We start from the raw sequence: 11,743 nt of genomic DNA, 5'->3' as shown, positions 1-11,743 counted from the left end.
TCCAAGGTGACCCTCATCAGGAGCGCTGTGGTAGGCCGGGCTGGCAGTGCTGTACGAGGTCTCCCTGATCAAGGTGGCCTGGGCCACGTCCTTGCCATTATCAGAGGTCGGACCCTGGCAGATGCTCATCAGCTCCATGCTCATTTACACACTAATCAAACAACGCCACCTATCTACATCAGCACAGAGGTAACACACACAGCATCTACATAATGTGCCAACAAGATGGCTCGTTGTTGTGAAGGGATGCTGAAGAGTTTGGCTTGGTGTGATTCTCTCAGCAGCATCCACCTTCAGGATCTTTGTCAGCGAGTCGACAAAGCTCGCCCGGTCACATGCATCAGAAAATGGGAAATCTAAAAGTTTTTTTTGTTCAAATGTGTAAAAAATGTTTATCAAAAGAGACATCCTACCTTCTTCAAATCACTCTAATGAGATGAATGCTTGATGTAGCTAGTTTTTCAAAAAGAAGTGACAGACTGAAACAAAGAAACACAAATGTTAATATAAACACAGCTAGATAACGACCAAAATAATGTCACCATAAATCTCCTCAGCGAGGTTACAATCCTGCATATTTTGCAAAGAAAAACTGTTCTGTACACAGTCCAGCAGTCAGCAGATGGTCTTCCAGCAGTGTATAAGAAATGCCTCTTCTGCAGGGACAACACTATGCCGTGTTATACTTCAAGGTCAATTTTTTAAGCTCTCAAAGAGAATTTCTACAAAAGTTAAAGCACATACAAGTTAGAAGTGGACTGATCTTTGGCAATGAGGCAAACTGTGTGTATTTTCACTGTATGGATGAAGCGTCTCTAGCTTGAAATACGAGTCATTGTTTGTCTCATTAAGATATTGATTGAATAATGAACAACCTTATTTGAACACTGCACTGCAGTCATTACATACATTAAAATTGTAGACCTCATTGTCGTGGAAAATGCTAAAAATGCATGAGGTCCCAAGACGCCCTGGTCTGTGAAAATCAACATTTCATGCTGAGACTGGAAAACTGGCTTTTAAATGCTCCACAAACGTAGAACAATTTGCAGAAACATGCAAAATTGTACATGTATATGTTCTGTGTGTGTGGATGTGTGTGTGTGTGAGTATACACACACACACACACACACACACACACACACACACACACACACACACACACACACGTATGTATGTATGTATGCATGTATGTATGTATGTATGTGTGTGTGTGTGTGTGTGTGTGTGTGTGTGTGTGTGTGTGTGTGTGTGTGTGTGTGTGCGTGTGTGTGTATATAAAGCAACCTTGAAAACGAGAGCTTGCTTTCAATGCCCCTTCCTGTTTTATATGAAAGAATGATGATGATGAATGATGATAATATGGCTTATCTCTCGCTGTTTTTACCCAGTGAGGGAACAGTGCTGTGCCGACCAACATTCCAGCAGCAATACAGCCCAGAGAGCATTCGTTGAAAACCTCGCTGAATGAAGATCCCAGCAAGACCTCTGGAGGCAAAGAAACACAAGCACATAACTGTGGTTATAAAGACTAACTAAGGAATAAACTAATGCTTATAATCTACACTTCACTGTTGATTTGTTGAATATAGAATGTTTTGGTCAGACATAAGCTTGACTAAAACCTTGAGATGCCAGCGTCAGGCTTCCTCTGATAACTGCTCTGTCGCAGCTGTCTGCAACTTACCTTTTCACCATGGGGTCTGAAGAACCTGTCCGTGTCTTAGAAGCTAAGCCAAAGTCAATGACCTTGGTTCACAATGGCTGCTGTAAATGGTCCACCACCAGAATATTTTCAGGCTTTAGATTTGCATGAATGGTCCCTATGCTCTTCAGGAACTCCAGAGCTGTAGCTGACTATAATCATGAATAAATCAACTGTACGACAGTGCTTCATTTGGTCAACAAAACTACGACAAAAATGATTTATTGATGGATGTTTTTCCAGAATGAGAAAACAGCGACAAGAAGAACAAACGTGCTTCTGTAAATGAAATCTATGGCAAAATGCTTTGCAGTTTTTGTCAGCAATTACACACATGCACAGCCAAAACAAGAAACCATAAACAACTTTTTCCTATTTGTATATTTCCCTTAGATAAAGTTTTGTAGCTATAGTCAAAGAACACACAGCTATTTTATAATATAAGATATATTATATTGTAATAAAAGAAGAAAATGCAAAGTGGAATGGATTACAATTACATTTAACACTGTTACATGTAAGTAGTTACACCCCTACACAGCAAACTGATAAATATTACATTTGGGGCCAACGCATTTGCAGGAAATTGTGTCATATGACATCACTATGCAATGATAATGCAACAAAATCAAATTTCCTTTTCAGTGAAAACATAAACCACCCATATGACCCTCAGTCCAGCTGCATAAAAACAGCCTAAATGAAATCATTCTGCTCGAAAGATTTCACTTCTGCCACTTCATCCACAGAGTTCAAACTACTCCTTACCTGTCCTCTGGACACAGGTGTTATACGCAGAGCGAGCACGTACGCGTTTTGTCTCTGATTAGAGGAGCACAGATTGACACGAGCAATGAATGCATGTGTGGGCTACAAACAGTGGGACTGCTTTCTGTTCTGGCTGTCGATGCAGTGCTCTGGTGTGCGCTGATCAGGTTGTGAGAGTGTTCTGTTCTCTGAATCATTGTGTTTCCATCGCTCCCTCAATCCACGGTCAGAGCTTCATCGTCAGCGCGGTGTTATTACTGGGTGATACGGCTGCCTTCATTTCCTGTTTCAGCAACAGCAGTGAATGCAACGACGCAGGGGAAAAAAAGGGTTTGCTTTTTTTTGTGCGTGCATGTGTGCATACATGGTTGGGTGGATGGATGACTGTGCGTGAGACGGCACAATATGTCCTTTCTTCACAAAGAAATGCAATAAACGAACTAGTATTTCAGAGGCAGCTTGTGTAATGAAGAATATTAGTGATGTGAAGGCAGATTTGGATTTCTACTATCCCTTCAATACCCTCCAACAAATGAATGAGTCAAATATTTTTCCACATAAATCAGCTCAATAGCCTACTCTTATTTATGGATTTCAGCCTGAGAGCAATGTTGTCTCTCAGATATTTATTTATTTACTTCTCCTGACTATGATCATCTTGGGTTTTTTAGCTTTTTTTTTTTTTTTTTTTTGACAATTACCTGGCTTCAATTCTTTAACCTTTCCTACAACAAGTGAACCTGTTTTACACCAGTGCCGCGCAGGGCAGTCAGTGAAGCGTGAGTTGCCATAACACCAGCTTGTTTTATGAGAAAGCTGTCCAGCCAGTGGGGCTAATGAGTGGGGCTGCTCAACAAGAGCCTGTTTGCTTTTCCAAGAGAGAGAAAGAGAGGGGGGTAACCGAGAGAGAAACGGACAGCTTGTTGTGATGGAAGAAGATTGCTAGAGAGAACAAAGGAGAAGCAGGGGGTGGCAGGGAAAAGATGGCTGGGTTGACTGTAATCACTGTGTTGCAGCGCAGGTGCGTGATCCCCAGTGATAACACATAAACGTGCATTGATTGTGACATAACCTCTCACGTGCAAGCTCACGCTGTCTGTTAACCTGCTCTCATTGTGAAATGTGAGCCGTGCGGCACAATGATTCAGAGGGTAATTCATGCTTTTCAACAGGATGAATTTGAACTACTTTTAATGATGCCCTGATTTAATCGAGTGCCACCAACAGGCTGAAATTTCCACTTGTCCAACAATTCAGCTCATGACAGGGTGCTACAGCTAATGAATCTGTTCACATGTTCAGGGTGTAAAAACAAATGAATATGAGCAGTGATATGGGAGTATCAGTAGATGGGCTTTTGCAGTTGTTAGATGATCAAACTTCCTTTTTTTTCAGACTACTTCAAGGACATCTCATCTAGGTTAGCCTAGAAGATCTGTTTCAAAGTTCATTCTCACCCTTGGAAACAGCAGTTGACAAAACAGTCCGGCCTCACTGACAGTTTAGTGGCTTTCTATCAAATCTCATGACCTTCATCAGAACAAGAAATTACAGTTAGCCCGAGGCTGGAGCAAGAGGAAATGTCCTTTGCATGAACAGCATGCTACCATTAGCATTTTGCTTGCAACTCAGCAACTACTGGATGTTGACATGCTTTATGTTTAGCAAGGTGGAGCACTGTGCACAGAGATAGCTTCCTCGTGACCTCACTGTGCCCCAGCAGATGGCTTGTTTGATGGGCTTGGAAGAAAAACATCTACTGCCTGCTCCGGGAACATCCTCCTCTGGGATTCAACTTTCCAGTTTCTCCAAGGTGACCTTACAGGCTTCGCCTGTAGCTACTTTCTACAAGTAACCTTGCTGTTTCATGCCGACTCTTGTGCTCTGCAGCCTGCAGCCCATGCTGCTCAAGCCTCAACCTCCTTTCCTTTCCCTGGGGTGCTGGAGTGCTCCCCAGATGGGTCTTCTCTCGGCTTGACCCTTCGCATTTGTGCTGCAGCCTGATTTCTTCCTTTGTACTTTCACACACCTTTTATCATTCAGCCTGAAAAGATTCAAGCTGATTGTGCATCTCAGCACATTAAGCTTTCAGAGAGAGAGAAATGTTGACATGCAATTTGAAACTAAAATTTAAAGGCTGGATGAGTTTTCTGTGTCAAATTAACTTACAGTTATGCTATGCTAATGCTAATTTTATGTGTGTTGTTGCTCTTCAACCTAACTGGTACTGACTGTAAGCTACATTTTAAGCAGTTCTAAAGACTCCTAAAAACCTTTCATGGTGCGTTATTCATGACTTTTCATCCGTCTTTATTTTACATAGATCCCTTTATGGTGCAGGGAGTTACCAGAGAGAACATGACGGTAATGATCCTCAGAGTGAAAGTTTTTTTATCTTGCATCCATTACATGTCTTCATGGTTGATGCCAGGCAAGTCGCTTCTAATCCAGAACTTCCTCAAGCACAATTACGCCAACCATTCAGCTCTGAAACAGACATAATGGCTATTGATTGGCTGACTTGTTACACTTTGTTTCAGCAGACTCATACCACCATACTCACCTCTGTCTCGCTGTAGCAATTAAAGGCCTTTTCAGAATCTGATCATACATTCCCTTTGGCGCCGGCATCTGACTTCCTCATTTATTCCATCACCAGAAAAAGTTAGAGACTCACAGCGAGGGCTATTAGGTCCTGAATATATTTTGAAGTTGTGCTTATGCACATAAAAAATCTCAGAAAACCAAAGTGAAAAGGTTCAAAACAGTTAGTATTACTTGTTACATAAATGTCTGGATGTTGGTAGATAATAAGAAGCAAATTCAGGGGCAGATTTGTTTGAAGTGCACATTATTTCAAATCAAGTTGTGAATCAGGCCCATACTGAGTCAGCGTTAAATGAAATATTGTACTTTGGCTGAATCATTGCAGTCCAGCTAAGTCTTTGTGAGGAAACCTGAGATCTCAGCTTTCCCCCTGAGCCCTGAGCTGGAACTGAGGTGGTAATATGATTTCCCTGCAGATATTTCTTGCCTTTTGTCTGTGAGGGCTCTAAATGAAAGCTTATCAGATATTGTAGGAATGAAGAAAAGCCTTTAAGAGCTTTATACACACATGTATTCCCCACCTGCTTGCATACATATGCATGCAGACAAACATACTCCATACTACATATTTAAATGAATACTGCGTCATCCCGTTATGTGACCACTAAAAAGGCTTTGAATTGCCCTCATATTATTTGGTAATCCATTTTAAAAAACAACAGTTGGGCCACTTATGCTTTGCACCACTTTTTTAAACGACTTGTTCACTTTGGGAAATACAATTATTGGCTTTCTGGCTGAAGGTTGGGTGATAAAATCTGAAATCTGTCAGTTTAAGGTAAAGCTGAAGCCAGCAGCTGGTTAACTTAGCATAAAGACTGGAAGCAAGGGTACGCAGCTAACCTGCCTCTGGGGGTACAGTCACTTTTGTATTTCAGTGTTTGTATTGATTAAGTAAACAAGATATAATGTGTTAATTAGTGAGCTTCAGAGGTGCTGATACGTACTTTTTGTTATTTAAGACTTCAGTTCCTGTACAGTGCAGTATATACAGGGTCAGAGTGAACTCTCATTACCTGCCTTCATCTGTTTGTGACGGGCTCTTCCAGCTGGACAGTCTGCAGTTACAGCTGTGATCTCATTGCCAAGTTTGCTCCGACACCACTTTGCCAGTCTCGGGTTATAATGAAGGAGACGAGACAGGGTTCCTCTCGTTCAGCAGTTTGGGTCCTTGTAGCAGAGCCGCTGCCGGAGGAGGGATCTCTGTTATAGATGAAATCTGCAGGCCCTTTTAATGCCGTGGGTGACATTTGAACAATGTAACTGAATCTGGGGTCAGACCTTTCTTTTCTTCTCTTTTGTCTTTACTGCCATTTATCCAGCACAAAAAAGCAGGAAAGGGGAATGAAAAGGTATGTCACAGCTGCAGCTGAGAGTATGTTGAAAAAGAAGGGGGGGGGGGCTGAAGGAGGGAATGTCTCAGATAAAATAATATCAGTGGTGTAATATACAAGCTTCTTTGCTTTTACGGCAGTTGCTGTGATTGATTGGTTGGCACCCCGCAGACGGTTCAGTGTTTTATATTTGTTGTTGCTTGTTTACTGTCTGGAATTTGTCTCACATGAATGGGAAGAAACTCTTTTCCGAAAGCTCTGAGACGATGCAAAGTTAAACATCTGGGAGATATCCAATTAAACCTGCTGCAGTTGAGGGCTGAGGAAACGACTGGACACAGACACTGATCATTTGGATGATAAAAAGGGTTTTTGTCGCAAAAGGTGTGTTGGCCACTGGGAGATGAACCAGCAGGCGACGTGAGTCGGCAGAGTTTCTGGTGGAGGACCGGAGCTGGACAGACTTTGCAGGTTGAGACACTTAGGAACAGACAAGACAAACAAAACCTGAACATGTACAAAGGACAAGGAGAGCCAAGCGACTTGTTACCAGGCAAGTGAGTACAACAGTTTGGTGAAGGCTGGTGTGGAGATCTGGCTTTTTATCCTGCGGATGGTGATTATGGATTGACTGCAGCTGTGGTGGCTGATTGGCACAGGGGCAGGTGTAGGTGAGCCATGATTGCAGCAGAACCACCCAGTCCAGACAGACACACACACACACATAAGGACGGACACAAGGAGAGACTGACGTGACACAAAGTGACAGGGAAACACAAGGGTACTCCACCGATTTAGCATTTCTGTCCACATCCGTCGAAATGATCAGACTCATGATGGACGGCAGAACTCGGTATTTCGTCTTCTTTCATTTCATGAATTCTTCTTTCTTGTCACAACCTGCAATCTACATTACTCACTGTGCAACTCGACCACCGGCAATGGAGATTTGGCTGTGTTATGCGAGTAGCCATCAAGCAGAAATGAGGAGCAGACGACAGGGGCCCGGAAATCTCACTTCTCTCTAGTTTTCTAGTTTCTTTTTGAAGAATTCATTCGTTCAGTCACATATTCAGTTGCTTAGGTATGAGGGTGTTGAAATATGCCTTGTGATGGTCGTCCACAGCAGCATTAATTATTAGTTCATGTTGCTAAAAAGCGTCTTCTACCATGAGTGAGTCGGGGAATGTGTGGGTCATGGTGGTAGATTTTAGAAATGTCTGCTTCTCTGCTCTCATACACCACGTCTCATAAGAGATCAGTTTCTACTGAGAAGCTTGCTCCTGAAATGAAATGACACTCTGTCCCTCCGTCAGTCAGTGCTCGCTCTGACCCCTCTCTGCTGCACTTCTATCTCAGTCCATCTTTTCTCTCGCTCTGTCCACCTCACATTTCTTCACCCCATCTCCTCCTCACTGTACCCTCTCCATTCTCTCTCAGTCGGAGCTCGGCTCCTCTCGCTGGCGAGTTACTCGGGTCAGAAACTGAGCCAGCTGTCCGGGCTAATCTGGGGAATACAGGCGGCTGGAGACCGAGACAGAGGTTGACAGAAAGGCCAGCTTTTCCACATTGATAAAAGGCTGTGCTCGTGTCTCAAATCAGATACCGTCCAACTTGACCTATAAATGTACTCGACCGGCACAGAAAGAGAAGTGCAGCTTTACGTCTGATGCGGCTCCATCGCTGGAGTGAAATTCAAAATCTGCTGCAGGAGGAGGAATTTAAAGTTGATATTAAGAGCTCAAAGTGATGGAAAAGACAATGCTGTGTATTGGCAGTTTTGAGGATTAAATTAGGATTAAAAACATTTTACATCAATCCTCTGTCTGTAAATAAACATCTTTTTGAATTGGTAATTACATAATTGTACATTAATGTGTGTGTGGGAGTTGTAGATTGCTAATGAGGCTCTTGTTAAGTCGTGCTTCAAACCTTTTATTGTTGCAATGAAGATTTTTTGGGTTGTGTGTTGCAGCTGAACGCACACAGTCAGAAAATGTAAAATGTGATTGTTGCTCTTTATTCACATAATAAGCCTTAATGGGGCATTTCAAAGTGCGCAGAAACACAAAACACAAACACGAATTAGCCCCACTTTTGCTTTGCAGGCATTGTAGCAAGTATGGAAATAATTTTTCCGGCAAAGTTAGGCAGTGAGGGAATCTTTGGAGGATTTCTGGTGCCCTTTACGTAGAGTGATGCTCTGATGGCTGCCTGTGTGTAGTTTGTGCACAATTTGGCTATAAGGGAACACCAGATTTTAGGATAGTTTTTGTCCTAAAAGTTGAAGTTTCTTCAGTGGTAACACATGTATTCTGATATTCACTTCACACGGTTTGTCAGTTGGTCATTCCACCACTTAGGTCTAGATTAAAATATCTGAACATCTTCTGGATGTACTGTAAGTTATAATCATTGCATCTCAGTCATGTGTGAGTCAACAGGCTCTACCAGCGAAAGCTCTCACTGGCTCAGCTGGAGAAGACTCCGGCGATCAAGCACTATGGGTGTGTGTAAGTGTAGGAAGGCCACAGAGGTTTTATTGGTGTGTGCCCAGTGAGAAATTTGATAGAAATGAATGGGGCGCCATCCTTGAATGTGGTGTCCAGTTCTCCTGAATAGATTAATGCTAAGTACACACCACAGAGGCACCAGCATGGATACTACTGCAGACTCTTAGTCATCCATCCATTTTCTATGCCTCTTATCCCTTTCGGGGTCGCGGGGCGGGAGGCAGGGTACACCCTGGACCGGTCGCCAGCCAATCGCAGGGCACAAGCACACAACCATTCACACTCACACTCACACCTAGGGGCAATTTAGAGTCACCAATCAACCTAATGAGTATGTTTTCTGTGGGAGGAAGCCGGAGTGCCCGGGGAGAACCCAAGCATGCACGGGAAGAACATGCAAACTTCACACTGAAAGGCCCGACCTGGGAATCAAACCGGCAACCTTCTTGCTGTGAGGCATGCGCACTACCTGCTGCTCCACCGTGCAGCCCACTCTTAGTCATGCAGCAAAGTTGATTTTTTTCCCTAGCTTTTAACATTCAGTACCATACTGTGCGCTAACATGGCTGAGCCAGACAGCCGACGTCTTAAAGGTAAAAATATAAAAGAAACAAAACCCTCTATGGGAGTTGTTGTGAACATTTGACAAAACTGCAGCAATGTAGGTCTGAAAAAGAAAACATTTTTTTTTTTATCCTGGAAGGAGGAAGGAGCCTCCTGAAGAAGCAGGAGCGATGAAGTATTTATTGGAGCTGTCACTGGACAGCGTAGGAGGATCACTGTGGTTGGGTTGTTCACTCAGCGGTGCATACGAAGCCCACGGCTGATGGCTTAAGTCTGATTGGAACTGAATTTGAGTAACTATGGCCAGCGTGCATGAAGAGTACTCCAGATATGCTTTTTTTTTGGTGGCACGGTGGTACAATGGCAACACTGTCGCCTCACAGCTAGAAGGTCCCGGGTTCCATTCCCGCCTGGCGTGCTGGGGGCGTGTCTTCCACCATGCCTTCGGTGCCTGCTGCCCCGTATCTCGAGGGAAGGGGCATTATTTATGAATTATTTTTTTTCTCCTTATTACAGGAACTTTTCTTTTCTTCAGTTTTTACTCATTAATTGCAGAAAAAACATTAAGGCAGCCATCTATTTGCTTTTTGTTGCAGTCCCAGGTTACAGGGAATCCAATTAAATACACATAAGACACTGGTTCAAAGTCTGTGCAAAATGTTTTTCACAACACCTGGAGGTCATAAAAAAAGAATTAAAAACTATGTTTAAAAAGAAAAGGAAGAACTTCGGCTCTGCACTCTTTGAAACATCTGCTTTAAATAATTTGAACAGTTAATTCTTCATTAAAAAAATATGATTGCTGTACCTCATTCCATCCGGGTTCAACTGTGGGTCATCTATTCCAAACAAGACAGATCACTGACTGGAACAGACAACCCCTCAGCTGTGTGTGTGTGTGTGTGTGTGTGTGTGTGTGTGTGTGTGTGCGTGTCTTTCCTTCACCCTCCTCCTCTTCCTCCCCCCTTGATTAACATTGCTGTGAGCAGCACACGGTCACTGCAGGGTTGTTACGGCGACCGTTTTTGTTCTTGTTTGTGCGTCAGTCTGTTTTTATGCATCTGCATCAGTGACCTGTGCATGCAGCTCACCTTTGCGGGTCAGTGCATGTGAACGTGTGCATGTATGGAAAAAGGTCTGTTCATCTTTCTCTGTTGTTATGGTAGCTTTCCATTTCCTTTACAAAAGACTTTCCCTGCCATGTGTTGGATGATTGCTGAGTCTTCAGTGACCAAAATGCTGCATGGACCTTTAGTCACCTTTAATATCCTGACCTTTTCCTGTCCACCTCCTCACCGTCGCCCAAAGAGGAGAATATCAAAGGCTAATTGTGTCATGGCAGTGTAAAAGTACAAGGCTGCTATACAGCACAACTTGAGTGCAGCTTATATATATATATATATATCATCTGTATCAGACCCCCGCCAGAAAACCTTTTTAAAACATGGTTAACATTGTGAACCACATGTCACAATCTGGTAAAGTTTAGGCATCAAAAATACTCGCTTTCAGTTAAAATCAGTGCATTTCTGTTTGTGACTTAAGTGTGTCAGCAAGTTCAAATCAGCTGACTCATTGACTTTTGGTTTCAAATGGGACACGAGCGCTGGTCTCCTGGGTCAAAGTCCTGTGATTTACCCATCCATCCATCCATTTTCTATGCCGCTTATCCCTTTCAGGGTCACGGGGGGGCCGGAGCCTATCTCGGCTGTCAACGGGCGAGAGGCGGGGTACACCCTGGACCAGTCACCAGCCGATCGCAGGGCACATACACACATACCCATTCACGCTCACACTCACACCTAGGGGCAATTTAGAGTCACCAATCAACCTAATGAGCATGTTTTTGGTCTGTGGGAGGAAGCCGGAGTACCCAGAGAGAACCCACGCATGCACGGGAAGAACATGCAAACTTCACACAGAAAGGCCCGACCCGGGAATCAAACCTGCGACCTTCTTGCTGTGAGGCACGCGCACTACCTGCTGCACCACCGTGCAGCCCCCCATCCATCCAATGAGGCAATAATGAAGACAATCCCACATAGGACGGTGCTGGGTCACAAAATGCCTGTTTGATGCACTTAAATTAGCCGCTGCGTGATGTTTTAAGCACAAGGCTCTGAAATCTCTCTGCCGATTCAAATTTTTCTACTCATCCATCCACCACGATCTCCTCCATATGCTGGCTTTTTGCCCTTGATAAGACACCACCTTGCTCTGAGTGTCAAAAACTGCCATGGATGGGTTTACAT

This window comes from Chaetodon trifascialis, chromosome 14 (assembly GCF_039877785.1).
Source record: "Chaetodon trifascialis isolate fChaTrf1 chromosome 14, fChaTrf1.hap1, whole genome shotgun sequence".
NCBI classification, from domain to species: Eukaryota; Metazoa; Chordata; class Actinopteri; order Chaetodontiformes; family Chaetodontidae; genus Chaetodon; species Chaetodon trifascialis.
Note: the sequence above shows the minus strand (reverse complement) of the source record.